Consider the following 14,982-nt stretch of genomic DNA (forward strand, 5'->3'; position numbering starts at 1 on the left):
CCCTGAGCAGCAGTCGAAGCCTGTTCAGCATGAGAGATGGCATCAGAGCTGCCCTTCGAAAAGAACCAAAGAACAAAGCCAACAGCTCAAACCCAATATGTTCCGGTTATTTAGCAAAGCAGTCACCAGTCTCTCCAGGGCCATAAAGTTGTCTACATGACCGGACTCCCCCAGTTACAGGCTGTATCTGTGAGGCTCCTCACATTTCCAAGTGTAACACATTTCTCACAAGTGGGCAGCTCCAGTTCAAGTTTCACCAGCCCTCTGAGTGACCTGCAGGAAAGCAGCAGACCCTCACTGCCTTGCATCTGCTGGTCCTTGCCTGCGCCTCCAATACGCTTGCCAGCATCTTCACGTGGCTGTCTGTCAGCCTCCAGGTTCAAGGGTCGCTTCCTCAAAGTGGTCCCATCATCTTTCCTAAAGTCCACCATCCATCATCCATCATAAAGTCTTCCCTTCCATCATCCCCTCATACGTCACTGGCTTCTTCTTCCTTGATAGCACTTATCACAACCTGTAATTATTGTTTTTATTTTTGAGCTTAAAAAACATTTTAAGTGGACTTCCCTGGTGGCGCAGTGGTTGAGAGTCCGCCTGCCGATGCGGGGGACACGGGTTCGTGCCCCGTTCCGGGAGGATCCCACATGCCACGGAGCGGCTGGGCCCGTGAGCCATGGCCGCTGAGCCTGCGCGTCCGGAGCCTGTGCTCCGCAACAGGAGAGGCCACAACAGTGAGAGGCCCATGTACCGCAAAAAAAAAAAAAAAAAAAAAAAAAAACACTTTAAGTAAGAAAAGACTCTCAACACAATGTCGGCTCAGTGAAGACAGAGGCCAGGGCTACCCTGCCCACTCCGACACCTGTCACTGTGCCCACCCAGCTCCTAAGAGACCCTCAATAAATACATGGAATGATTTTTTTGGGTAAAAGTTTGGGTAAAAAGAGAGGTTCCTGGCCCCCTCTACCTTTCTTTCACTCTGATTATATGAATAATACATGTTGATTGCAGAAAAAAATTGGAAAATACAGATGAGCAAAAGGAAGAAAATATAAACACCCATGATCCAACCTCCCATACCATGTGGATACACTTCCAAATGTTTTTTTCTGTGTCTATACCCATATAAAGATAATGCATATATTTTTATAAAAATGGTTCATATTCTGAATTATCATCTGCTGTGTTCATCTCAAGATTTATCTTAGTCACCTTTCCTTAACAAAGGTACTTCAGCACCTTGTTGTTAAAGGCTCTATAATACGTATGCACTGGACCATGTAGCTATACCACAAAGTATTTAACAAGTCTCCTAGTGTTAAGCTAAAGGGGAGGTTTCTTCAATGTCAATAAAGGTAACATGTTGTAATACAGCACTTCCTTCTTGACAAGCTTCCCATTTTTTCCCTCTGTGTTTGTATTGCTTTAGAGCTGTATTTCTACAGAAATGTACTCCCCGCCGCCCATTCACCACCTGGAGTTATTAGAGTCCCCGTCAACTAGAGAAGCAAAATTGTCTGCAGCCGGAAACGCTGAAGTATGACAAAGCCAGGATGATGCCTAGGAGTTCAATTCGGGAATCTGCTGCTGATACAGGCGACAGAAATAAAGAACATGTTTTCTTGCCAAGACTTTAACGTAAAAAGAGGAAAAGAAAGACTTTCTGTACGTCTTCACTTCTCCTTCCCAAGCCCTGTTTAGAGGCCAAGTTTTTCCCAAGAGGGATGGGCTGGTCCACGGAGTTTACTGCTGTTGTAAGCAGTCCACAGGCCAAAGCCCACTGCCCCGTTCAAAGCAGAGGTGGCCGCAGAAAAGTCTAAGAGGGCACGCAAGGATGTGCTGCCCTTTTCCACAAACAGCTCTCTCAGCCCCTTGTGTGGGTCGGGAGCCACTTGGCATTTTCAGCTCTGACAGTCACACCCTCCATGAGAAAAGGCCTCCCTCTGCCCACCTGGCACAGCAGACCCCACTCCAGCAGGACCCGTCAGTGTGCCAGGGCGCCCGCTGCCTGGACCACCTGCCCACCCCCACTGCAGGTGGGCCACCTTGTCAAGATGCACAGGCACAGGAGGGGGTCACTGAAGGTGGGGCTGAGATGATATAAAATCAGAGATGGTGCCGGAGGGAGGGAAGGGCGAGGAAGGGCTGGGTGGGCCTTTCCATTCCTGGGCCTCACCACCCTGCGACCCAGAAACCCAAATAGAGGTTAGTCTGCTATTCCACCCCCTTATATGGTACCCCATCGGAGGCAGAGGGAAACTATCTGTAAAGAAACAGAATCCCTAATTGTGTCATCGGTCACTAATTTATCGATGCCATTTAAAAAAGATTTTGTGGGACTTCCCTGGTGGTCCAGTGGGTAAGACTCCATACTCCCAATGCAGGGGGCCCAGGTTCGATCCCTGGTCGGGGAACTAGATCCCGCATGCATGCCTCAACTAAGAGTCCGCATGACACAACTAAGACTCTGCGTGCCGTAACTAAAAAAAAAAAAAAAAAAAAAAAAGATCCTGCATGTTGCAATGAAGATCCTGCGTGCCGCAATTAAGACCAGGGCAGCCAAACTAAATAAATAAAAATAAATCTTAAAAAAATAAATAAATAAAAATAACAAAGATTTTGTCTGAACTTACAGTTACAAAAAGGGAAGGGGGTGTAGGGGGATAAATTAGGAGCTTGGTATTAACAGATAAACACTACTATAGATAAAATGTATAAACAACAAGGACCTACTTATAGCACAAGGAAGTATATTCACTATCTTGTAATAACCTACACCAGAAAAGAATCTAAAAAACAATACACACATATAACTGAATCACTGTGTTGTACACCTGAAACTAACACAACATTGTATATCAACTATACTTCAATTAAAAAAAAAAGATTTTGTGTGTGTTTTCCAGAAATACCATGGTTAGAGAAAAGAGAAGGGAATTTGGTTTGAAACATAATGATGACAGAACAAACTATTACCGCCAACACCTCTGATCAATGGTTTCATTTTGGCTGGTTTGGAACAAAATGATTTCCACTCATTTTATACTTCAATCCTTATAATGACATCATGAGAAAGATTTTATCGCTCCTAGTTTCCAGGTAACAAAATTCAGGTAAGGTACAAAAAGTTTTTAAGTATTTTGCTAGAGGTCACAAAGCTACTAAGAGATGGAGCCAGGATTAGACCCCAGGTCCTAGAGCCGTTTATATTCACGAGTCACTCAAACTTCCTTGCTTCCCACCCCTCCTTTCTTTCTACAAACATTAATTAAACCACTTAATGTCAAAGCTCCTTCTAAAACACTAGACTAGTCATCTATAAAATAGGCACACGCGGAGCAAATAAGCCCGTGAGCCACAACTACTGAAGCCCGCACACCTAGAGCCCCGTGCTCCGCAACAAGAGAAGCCACTGCAATGAGAAGCCCACGCACTGCAACGAAGAGTAGCCACAGCTCGCCACAACTAGAGAAAGCCCGCGCACAGCAACGAAGACCCAACGCAGCCAAAAATAAATAAATAAATAAAAAATAAAATAAAATAGGCGCAATAACCACCTAACTCACTGCTATTGTCAGGGTAAAACTAAAATAATAGATGGAACATGAAATCGCTAATATTCAACCACTTTTTACTCTAAAAACAGCAACTACATACAGCTAAATCTAATAGGTCCGCGGTCTTGGTAAACTCTTAAATGGTTTAAAAAAATGTACATTACAGACTATCTTGGGTTTTGAAATTTGCGGTTTTAGTATTCAGACTCGGAAGGCTGTATATCACAGTGGCTGAGAGCTCAGACCCTGGACTCAGGGTCTGAATCCCTTAATTCTCTCATCTGTAAAAAAAATAGGAAAGTAGGGACTTCCCTGGTGGCGCAGTGTTTAAGAATCCTCCTGCCAATGCCGGGGACACGGGTTCCATCCCTGGCCGGGGAAGATCCCACATGCCGCGGAGCAGCTAAGTCCGTGCTCCACAACTACTGAGGCTGCACTCTAGAGCCCACGAGCCACAACTATTGAGCCCACGTGCCACAACTACTGAAGCCCACGCGCCTAGAGCCCGTGCTCCGCAACAAAAGAAGCCACTGCAATGAGAAGCCCACGCACTGCAACGAAGAGTAGCCACAGCTCGCCACTAGAGAAAGCCCGCGCGCAGAAATGAAGACCCAACGCAGCCAAAAATAAATAAATAAATTATTTTTTTAAAATAGGAAAGTAATGGTATTCACTTTCAGAATTAAGTTATTTCATGTAAAGCACTTAGCGCACTGCCTGGCAAAGGTAAGTGCTCAATAAATAGCAGTCTCTTCTATTATTTGTTATTATTGTTATTATTAATTAACTTGCTACTTTCATTAAGACAGTATTTGCATAAAGCCGCCCATATTAGCATTACGTATAATAAAAACCAGAAACAAATGAAATTTCCCACGATAGGGAAACAGCACAGTTGGGTTTGAAAGAACTGTCTTTAGAATTAATGAAAACCAATTTAATTAAAATTTAAAAGCTCCTGCTTTGCCATTTAGGGGCCATATAATTTTGAGCAAATCATTTCTTTTCTCTGGATCTGTTTCCTCACTTCGAAAATGAAGGGTCTGCTCTCAATGACTCATAAGCCCTCTCCAGATTTAAAGTTTATATTCCTAAGGTTCTAAATAAATTATAATCCATCAACATCAAGGATAATAAGCAACCCCTAGGTACATTGAAAGATGACAGCAACATGATAAAATATTTTATGAATTAATAATCCCAACCTCCTTTAACCCTGTGTTTTTTTTTTTCTGTAACAGTGATCACCTCCTAACAGAATTTCTATTATGTTTATTGTGAATATGAAATAAGCAGAAGCACCAGGAGAACAGGGATGTAGGTCTGGTTGGTTCACCAATCTGTCTATCCCCAGCCACTACAGTGATGCCTGGCACATAGTAGGAGCTCAATTAACATTTGCTGATTGAAAATTTGTGAATATTAAGTTAAAAGAGCAAAGTACAGAAGTATATACATAAAACAGAATGTCATTCATATAAAATATCTACCCTTATGGGGAAATGGCAAATGGGATCAGAGAAGTTAAAACTCAATGACAACACAATGAGAGCAGGGATGAAAGAATTTTACTTTTCTTCAATGTTTTGAACAATTTTATTTGTTCAAAAAGATAGCATTCGAACAGAGAAGCATGTAGAGAGGAGAAAAGTGAAAGAGAAATGGAAGTAGCCACGGGAAATGGGAGTGGACCTGAAGGAGGGCACGAGGAAGGGCCGGGGCCATAGGGGCTAGAAGGCTCTGGGCGGTTAGTTACTCCGTGAATGGAAACAGAATCACAGGGGCAGAAGGAAAAGTAGGTAATCTGATACAGAAAAGAAAAGCCAATTTATTTTGAACTTTTAATTACAAGCGAATATCTATTAAACTATTCCCAGGTTGATAGAAGTTCCCCATTAACTGCCTCAATCAACGGAAGCTTTGGTGAATTTGAGCACTAAGGGGCCCTTGGGGTGTTACCTGTTACTGTTCTCATCAGTCCTGAGCCTTCTCTTGAGCTGCTGTTGTGGATGCAAGAAGAATGAGGCCCACATACTACGGTTAACTGGTAAACCACAGGTCTTTCATGAACCAACTGACCGAAAATTCCATCCAGGGTCACACATTGGGGGGAACACACAGAGTACAGGAAACAGCCTTCCCTTCCAGGGGATGAAAGACACACTACCTTATTACAATACAAAGCAACACACAACTGCCAAAGAAATTGATACAGACAAATGGCCTGGAAAATTAAAGGGAAAGAATCATTCCTTTTGGTTTGGGGGAGTCCAAGGGGAGGGGGCAGGGAGGAGATGTCCAGCCTTGTCCTGAACTTTACCAAATCACTGGGCCCCTAGTGCTGTTTGTGGACTTAATCTTGAACCCTTCACCTGGTCCTGTCTTGCCTTTGGGATCACATGCTACTCTGAATGCCTCCAGCCTCCAACTGCTCGCTTGAGCTGTTCATCACGGCCATGCCTTTGAACTTCGAGCGAAGCAGGTCAGATCCCCAGCTGGGCGAGTTCTTGGGACCGACCCGTGTTTCTTGTTTCCAGCACATAACATAATTGTAATTGTATGGTGATTTGTGTACTTCCCTGAACACTGTGAGCTCCAGCAGGGCAGAAGCCATCCTGTTTTGTCATCGCTGTATCCCAGTGCTAGCACAGAGCCGGGCACCATGCCTGGTACAAGGCACGCACTCAAACCGCTGCAGCTTGTCAAAGAGATGGCATGCGTCCAGGCTGAGTTAACCCAGGCCTAGAGCCTTTACCCTACTCTGAAGCCCTAATATGGCCACAGCCCTGGAACCGGGGAATTGGATAAGCAGCTTAAGAAGGTGAGATTTAAGCCCTCCCCAAAGTAGCCAAAATGATAAGGTCATTAGCTGTGTGACCCAAGAGTTGAAATACAGAGCTTTAGACAGTACAATGGGGATAAGTCAAACAGGAGCTAAGAGCCCGGAAAGAGTTTAGATTCTCACAGTTTCGAATTTGGGGGCTACAGAAGAAAAGATATTGCATAAGGTTAAAAAGAAAAGAAAAGAAAAAGAAAAGAGGAAACCTTTCCAAGAGAGAACCAATATGGCCCAAGTTAAGAAGAAGCTTAACCGGTTTAGCTAGCTTCCTCTCTAAAATCCTGGTGCTGATTTCATGTTAGAAGACAGGTTTAAAGAGAGAGCATCCCTCCTCAGTTTCAATGCACAGAAGAAGAGAGCGGAATGCTGCCATGCCCCAGCTCTGGTCTTGTCTGAACCCACAGGCTTGGAGAAATGTCTGTGGTATCCATTTCAGCATTTTATTTAACATTTTTATTTAATAGGTCACTTGTATTAATGAGTGCCTGCATCAGAGTTTTTGAATGAATCGCCTAATTTTAGACATGGAAAGAACCTTGGAATTGACCTTTATCTAACATTTTGCTCTTTAGAAAGTGGAGGGGCCCAAGACAGGTCCAGAGGGGACCCACAGGAGCAAAGCCCCCCAGGCCTGGACTCTGGGCCCAGAGTGAGGATCACATGGGTTCCCATCTACACTGTCAGAGAACTGCTGAGTTCATTTCCAAAGGTTAGTCTGGATCACTGAGGCGTCAACAGAGTCCTGCAAAAAATCTCTACTAATAAGCAGTGTGTAACATTCAGTGTGGTATCTGGTGTGATCTTCCAGGGTAAACAAGGTCAATTAAAACATTACCCTTATTTGGCCCTTCATTACTCACAAATCTCTTCCAAGGTAGGAAAAAAAAAAAAAAGTTAGGAGACATGTATGGACGGATAAAGAAACAAGTGGGGCTTCCCAGGTGGTGCAGTGGTTAAGAATCCGCCTGCCAATGCAGGGGACACGGGTTCGAGCCCTGGGCCAGGAAGATCCCACATGCCGTGGAGCAACAAAGCCCGTGCACCACAACTACTGAGCCTGCGCTCTAGAGCCCGCGAGCCACGACTACTGAGCCCACATGCCACAACTACAGAGGCCCGCGCACCTAGAGCCCGTGCTCCGCAACAAGAGAAGCCACCGCATGAGAAGCCTGCGCACCGCAACGAAGAGTAGCCCCCACTTGCCGCAACCAGAGGAAAGCCCACGTGCAGCAACAAAGACCCAACGCAGCCAAAAATAAAATAAAGATTAAAAAAAAAAAAGAAACAAGTGGAAATGCAGATTTCATGGGACTTCCCAATCACCTTTAAGTGAGGAATGGTATCGTTCTTGGTGGTAATACTGAACTATTCACAGAGTTCCTATAAATACTATTCCTGCTGTTGTGTCTTTGCCCATGCTGTTCCCTCTATTACAAACACCCTTCCCACCACTCCCATACTTCCCATCCAAACTACCCACCAAGACTCCGGTCAGGCATCTCTATGGACATTGGATAAGGATTTCAATGTGAATTACTTCCTGTTTTTACCTTTTTCAGTAACACACAGCCCTACTTAACCTGACGGTCCTCCTAGGATGTTTCAAAAAGACTAGCAATGGTATGAGGTTTGCATAGCACCATGTCCTCCATTGAGAAAAGAGCTACAGAAATACAAGGTAATGTTTTATTAATTTATTTCACCTGATTCCTTGAATTGATTTTGATGGACGAATCAACCAACCCAAGATTAATAGCCTGGTTTACTACACTCATTTCTCTTTCCAAGCCACAAGCCAAAATAAACTCTCCCTCAATTTATAATTTTGCAAAATACGCTTTTGCATATCGACTCCCGAATCCACTGTGGTTATTAAAAGGATGGCTGCGTCTGTCAGGATGGTCCAGGTTACTCTGTGGTAACAAACAAGCCCTAAATCTCAACCCCAATGATGACCACACTGGTCACTCTAGGATCAACACAAGGAACCCAACAACTCCATCTCTGTAGACTTTACCTGACACTCTGGATTAAGCAACTCTGTAGCTGACATCAGTTTCAAAGACATGACCCCCTGCTTTCTTTATCCAACCACCTATAAAGCTGTCTTGCAGGGCTGCCGTACGGACTGGATGTGATCCTATTTGTTAGACACCCAGGACACTGCCTAGCTTATAGGCAGCAGTTGGTAAATGATAATGGTGGCTAGTACCCCTGTCATAACCATTATCCCTACTCATCTTCAAATGATGATAATGATGTTATTATTATAATTCTCATACACCAGTGGTTCCTTTACTCCTCGGCACACTGGAGAGCTTAGACACTACCAGTGCTTGTGTCCCAGCCCCGGAGTCAGTGAATTAATGCATCTAGCCTGTTGCCCTGGCTTTAGAATTTTGAAAGCTCCCCAGGTGATTCTAATGTGCAGACAAGTTCGAGAACCACCATCATAGAGGCAGCAAGTTTCACATCTATACAGACACATATGTCCCTGTGTACACACACCAGCTGGTCTGCTCCCAGGTTCCATAAATCCAGCCACCTTTATAACAGTGGTGTTCATATCATTTGGGTCAGTGAGGTTATGAGTGGCAACAAATAGCCCCTAAATATTAACCCTAACGACAACTACAGTGGGCACCGTCCAGGGTCAACTAGATGAGCCCAGCAACCATGTTTTTCTGGTCTTTACCTGACACTGAGGCCTATGGAGTTTACCCCCAGACCTTGTTTCCTCTTTACTTTCACAAGTTTGCCAGGCCCATAGTAAATCAGAGCCAAAAAATTATACTAGTGGAGACAGATTGGGAGGACATCTGGTCAAAGGAGAGCCACCAAAACTATTAGTAACTGAGACTATGAGTTTGTTAATTCTCGATCCCCAAGACCCAAAACATAGTAGCCAACTGAAGGGAAATGTGGATAAATAGGTAAATTCATTATCATCACTAATTACGTAAAAAGAAGTGAAAAGCAGATGCAGAAACTCAAAAAGTACAGCATCTAAGTTGAAAACCTTATGGGTCAAGTGTTTACCAACCATCATTTTGATTTCCCACTTTTGGTTCCTTTCTCTCAGGATGAAATTACATCTGCTGGGGTGGAAGTGAGATCAGGAGATCTATGAACAAAACAAGGGCCTCTCACCTGGCAGCAAAGCACAAGATACGCACGCTGGGTGCAGGCAACAGTATGAACACGGACATTTTGCCACCAGCACACGAGCAAAATCATCTCCTGCTCTGCTGGATGCTAAGGCTCTGCAGAGTCTGGAGAAAACTAAAAATCCAACTCGTTTGCCCTTGTTTGGGCCGTTTAATTTAGGAATCACTCTGGCTTTACATAAACTCTTTACCAAAAAATGTATTCTGTGCTGTGAACACTCGCGTTAACTTGGGGCCCAGGGGGAGGAGGCATTGTATACGATTACATAATAGTTACTCTATTATTTTTATACCAAATGGAAGCCTCAGGCAGCAAAGTCAAAAGGAGAGAGAAATCATTTTTGTAAAATTATCTGAACGCAACCATCTCTCCTGATGCACTGTGAGCTAACAATGGTTCTGCTTTCCTCAGAAGCTCATTCAATTATCTGGTGCTTATCTGGACCAGGGAGAGGGGTTTTCCTCCCATTTAGACCTAGTTAAAGAAAAAAAGCAGACAGGATCCCTCTAATAAAAGCCTGAAATGAAAAGCAATACCTACTCCCAAGGCCCTGCTTATTGTGAAGGAGTCGTTGGACGAAGCTTTGCAGGGCCTTTGTTAATCTATTTTCACTGCATCACAAAAAGGAGAGGAAGAAATGTGGGCTCCACAGGCTCAAAACACCTTGCTTTCCTCTCCTAGGTGTGCAATTACCAGCAAGCCACTTAACCTCTCTGAACTTGTTTGTTCACCTGCCTGACAAGAACATTATAAGAACTGAGAAAACATGTAATGTGCCAAGCCTTCAACAATGTAAACACTCTTTCCCCTGATCACTGCCAAACTCTCAGGAAGCTCACTAGAATGGGAGCTTTTCAAGAGAAGGGACAATGCCTTACTCATCTTTCGATACCCAGATCCTAAACGCTGCCCCTTAGAGAGAGCAATTGCTTCTTTAACATCTGTTCCATTCCTCTCCCACCAAGCAGCACCCCCTCATTCATTCAGACCTCATCTCCAATTCCAGGGGTGGGTCCGGAATGGTCTAAGCCAATCAGTGTTATCCCATTTCCTCTGCCACCGTGATTGGTTGAGAGATAGAGCGCGTCCTGAGACGATCCAATCCGAGGGAAGCTCAGAAATTTTGTTCCATGGCTCTGGGGAGAGATGGTAGCTCTTTCTTCCCTGGATATAAACAAGCAAGCATGCGTTCTGCGAGGTACCAGCAGCCCGGTCACCACAATGGAGAGCTATCCCCTGTACTTCTTCGAGCACGTGTATTCTACGTGGTGTCTCCTGGTGCCGAGCAATACAGAAGCCCTGCTGGCAGCCCTCTCACTATTATGAAGGGAGTCACCAGAGAACAGAGCCAACAGACAGAAGTTCAGAGCCAAGAGAATCACAAAAAGAGGAAGCTGGAGCCCTGACCAAAGTGTGCCTGAAACCTACATTACCTCTCCATTTCTTGGTTATGTGAACCATTCAACTGCCTCTATCAATTGTCCAATTTGAACTGGGTTTTCTGTCCCTTGCAACTCAAAGCAGCCTAATACACCCTCTTGCAAGGCTGAATGAATCACTGAACAAAGAATTGTGCAGAAGCATCATCGCTGTTCCAGTGACTTAACTCAGACTTCAAATTCCCTAGGAGCACGAGCCCTCACTGGTCTTGGTCATCCCACATCCCAGCGCCTGACAGAGTCCCTGGTCCTCAATAAATACTTTTTTTTTTTAAGATGTTGGGGGTAGGAGTTTACTAATTAATTTATTTATTTTTGCTGTGTTGGGTCTTCGTTTCTGTGCGAGGGCTTTCTCCAGTTGCGGCGAGCGGGGGCCCCTCTTCATCGCGGTGCGTGGGCCTCTCAGTATCGCGGCCTCTCTTGTTGCGGAGCACAAGCTCCAGACGCGCAGGCTCAGTAGTTGTGGCTCACGGGCCTAGTTGTTCCACGGCACGTGGGATCCTCCCAGACCAGGGCTCGAACCCGTGTCCCCTGCATTGGCAGGCAGATTCTCAACCACTGCGCCACCAGGGAAGCCCAATAAATACTTTTTAAAATAAGTGAATGGAATGAAACCAAAGCACCTGGGGCTTCAGAACCTTCCAGAGCCCCACTCCCCAGATGTGCCTCTATCAGAAAAGCCTGAAGAGGAAGCTCGTAGGATTTGGAGCCATCAGACAGGCCTGAGCTCAAGTCAAAACTGCAAATGAACTTCAGCTTTCTCCCCTGTAAAATGAGAATAATAATACGCATCTTCCTGCGCAAGAAGGGCCACGTGAAAGCACTCAGGGTAGAGGCCATATTCAGGAAATGTGTATTTCCCTCCTTCCATTCAGCTAACCCTGCTTCATACCATGGGTTCTGATCCAGAGTTCAGAAGGTAGAGTCATCATATGTACATGATGGTGGGCCACAGCCCAGATCACTCAGCAGAGCCAGCCTTGGGACTGGTAACGCACACCCTGAGCCTCCCATCCTTCGACACAAACCCGCTCCCTTCAGGAGAGGGGTCTTGGGCAGAAGGCACATATAAAACTAGGTTGTCCAGCTTTCTGGCTATGGTGCTTCCTTTTGGCTTTGCTGGCTGCTTCCTCAAAGAGGTGTGAGACTTGTGCAATTGGCAGTATCCCAGATCTGCACATCCCTAGAGGCTGCTGATTCAACCATTTACAGTGATGCAGAACTCGGCTCAACTGTCAGCTCCAAGAGGGGCAGCAGCCTTGCTTCATTCACTGGGCTACCCCCAGCACCCACAAAACACCCAATGAAATATTTCCTGAGTACCTGAATAAAGATGAATGTGTGGATAAGCAAAGAGCGATGAAATCAAGATTTTTGAATAGAACTGTAGTAAAACCCTGTTAGTTAGTACACAGACTGCTGGTTATGCAACAGGTAAATCAAAGACCAGGGAATGAGAGAGGGCTTCTGGGGCTGACAGGTGTGGACCAAATTCTGGTCCTAGAATTCTAGTGCCTGCTCCTGGGGCCTCAGGCAAGTTCCTAAACTCTCTAAGCCAGTTTCTCTCTGACAAACACAACTACCAAGATTAGATAAGAATTTTTAAATGCATCTGTAAAACAGGGAGAAAAGACTGAGAGAATATACACCAAAATATTAATAGCAATTAGCCCTAGGTAGTTAGATCATGGAAGGACTTTTATTTTTCTCTTTTTTTGTGCATTTTGGATTTTCTATAAGGAACATAAATTGGTGGTCTAGTAAAAATAAAATGAAAATAAAAGTAAGGTGATGGCGATTAAAGCATCTAGCCTAGAACCTATGACACAAAGTAGGAACCCAGCAAATGTTTCGTCCCCATGAACACCCTTCAGACATTCGGAAACAGCCATCACATGTCTCCTATTTCTTGTTAAGTATCTCAGCTACTTTAATGTCATCCTTACATGACTTGATTTCAAGGCTCTCTTTTATCCTCCTCTCTGCAAAGGCTCCATCTGTTAAAACCCCACTCCGGGTATCGTATAAACAGCTCACAGAATCAGCAGCAGCTCTTGTTTGCTCATTCATCTGTTAATTCATTCACTGGGTAAACACTGATTAAAAACCTACTATATTGGACATCCTTGCTTTTGCCTAACCCCCGTTCACAAATGGTTCCCAGATTTTCTCAGGGAACATCTGCCTTCCCTCATTCTCGGTTCTTGGGCTCTGGGAGGTGCAGACCGGACCCCAGCTTCTTCAAGGGGCGGACATTTAATCCAAGGCGGCCAGTCAGAGCATCTCATTCACCTGGCCACAGGGATTGGTTAGGAACGGGCACCAATCAGGGAAGACCAATCAGAGATATTAAGACTTTTGTTGAACTGTTGGGTAAGTGGCCTTTTCTTCCCTGCTGCTAGAACTGCTGACAGATCTCTTGCCGCCACAATCCAAAAAGAAATAGTAGGCAGCGCTGAGAGATGGAGAAAACCTGTGTAAGCCTTAGCGACACTGTCTAAGCCTCCATACCTTCAGTTCCATCCCTGGACTTTGCAGCTACATAAACCAGCAAATCCCCTTTCTGTGGAAGCCAGTTCAAGGTGGGGTTCTGTTATGAGGTCAAAAGAATCCTAACTCATGAAATGTGGAGTGCCGTGACATAAGCTGCATGCTGGTTATAAACAGATGAAGCGAGAGGATCCAGGCCATCTTTCCTGGCACCTGGTCTGAGGTGGAGACAGCTACAAACAACTACAATTATTTAAAGCCAACAGAGCTTCCCTGGCGGTCCAGTGGTTAAGATTCCGCGCTTCCACTGCAGGCGCCATGGGTTCGATCCCTGGTCGGGGAAGTTCTGCATGCTGCGCGGTGCGGCCAATACATAAATAAGTAAATAATAATAACAACAAAAGGGCATTAAAAAAATAAAGCCAATAAGATAATTGCTTGAACTAAATACTACAGAAAGCAATGCTCAGCGCAGTGGGAACACAGGGAGGAGTCAGGGCAGGCCTCATGCAAGAAATATCACTTCAACGTCCTCTGTATCTTCATTCAGGCAGTGAAGATAGAATTACTGTTAGGGGAAGTCAACACTGTTGATACACAGTCATCTCACAGTAAACCAAAACCATGACATCCCACACTGCAGGATGGCCAATGATACTTAAAGCACTAAAGGGTGCTCTCTGGATGAGCCCACAAAACAGCAACAGTCGAGAGTAGGGTCAAACAGCCCTCCCTTGCAAGAATTTCATCCCAATGTTACAGATGATGTTACACTCTTAAATAATATTCAGGTCAGGTTTTGTGATTTTGATTCCATGAACTTAAGTTGTCACTCCAGTTTTTCTGCCCGTTTGGATTACTGTTGATCAAATCACAAAAACATCACAACAGGGGCTTCCCTGGTGGCGCAGTGGTTGAGGACCTGCCTGCCAATGCAGGGGACATGGATTCGAGCCCTGGTCTGGGAGGATCCCACATGCCGCGGAGCAACTAGTCCCGTGCACCACAACTACTGAGGCTGCGCTCTAGAGCCCGTGCTCCACAACGAAGAGTAGCCCCCGCTCACCACAACTAGAGAAAAACCCGTGCTCAGCAGCAAAGACTCAATGCAGCCAAAAATAAATAAATTAAATAAATAAATTAAAACAAAAACAAAAACATCACAACAGCCCTCTCAAGACGTATAACCTATTTACTGAATTTATTACCAAATGATGAGAGAGATAGAGAGAGAAAGCAAGTCTCTGGTTCCATAAAACGTATCATGATGGGCTAGAAATGTGGCTGATTGCTGAAAACAACAAGGGCAACAATGAAAGCACCTCTGGGAACATCTATTTTGCTAAGAAAGGCCCTGAAGGTCGCTCTTTTTAAGTGAACAGAGCCAGTGTCTCTTAGATCTTTGATGATGTGAACTCAACAGGAGAGTTGTGAAGATAAAATAAGTCAGAAAAGGAGGACAGCACAGGACAAATTCTCCTTGCCTTTGTGG

The 14,982-nt window shown here is 44.8% G+C and overlaps 1 protein-coding gene across 10 annotated transcripts in view; it reads right to left on the reverse strand.

The window, feature by feature from the left end:
• Nucleotides 1–14,982, reverse strand: part of CYRIB (CYFIP related Rac1 interactor B) — a 153,466-nt gene that overhangs the window by 92,942 nt on the left and 45,542 nt on the right. The window lies entirely within an intron of this gene.

Source organism: Aethalodelphis obliquidens, unplaced genomic scaffold (genome assembly GCF_003676395.1).
Source record: "Aethalodelphis obliquidens isolate GAN/ISIS:26980383/991018 unplaced genomic scaffold, ASM367639v1 scaffold41, whole genome shotgun sequence".
NCBI classification, from domain to species: Eukaryota; Metazoa; Chordata; class Mammalia; order Artiodactyla; family Delphinidae; genus Aethalodelphis; species Aethalodelphis obliquidens.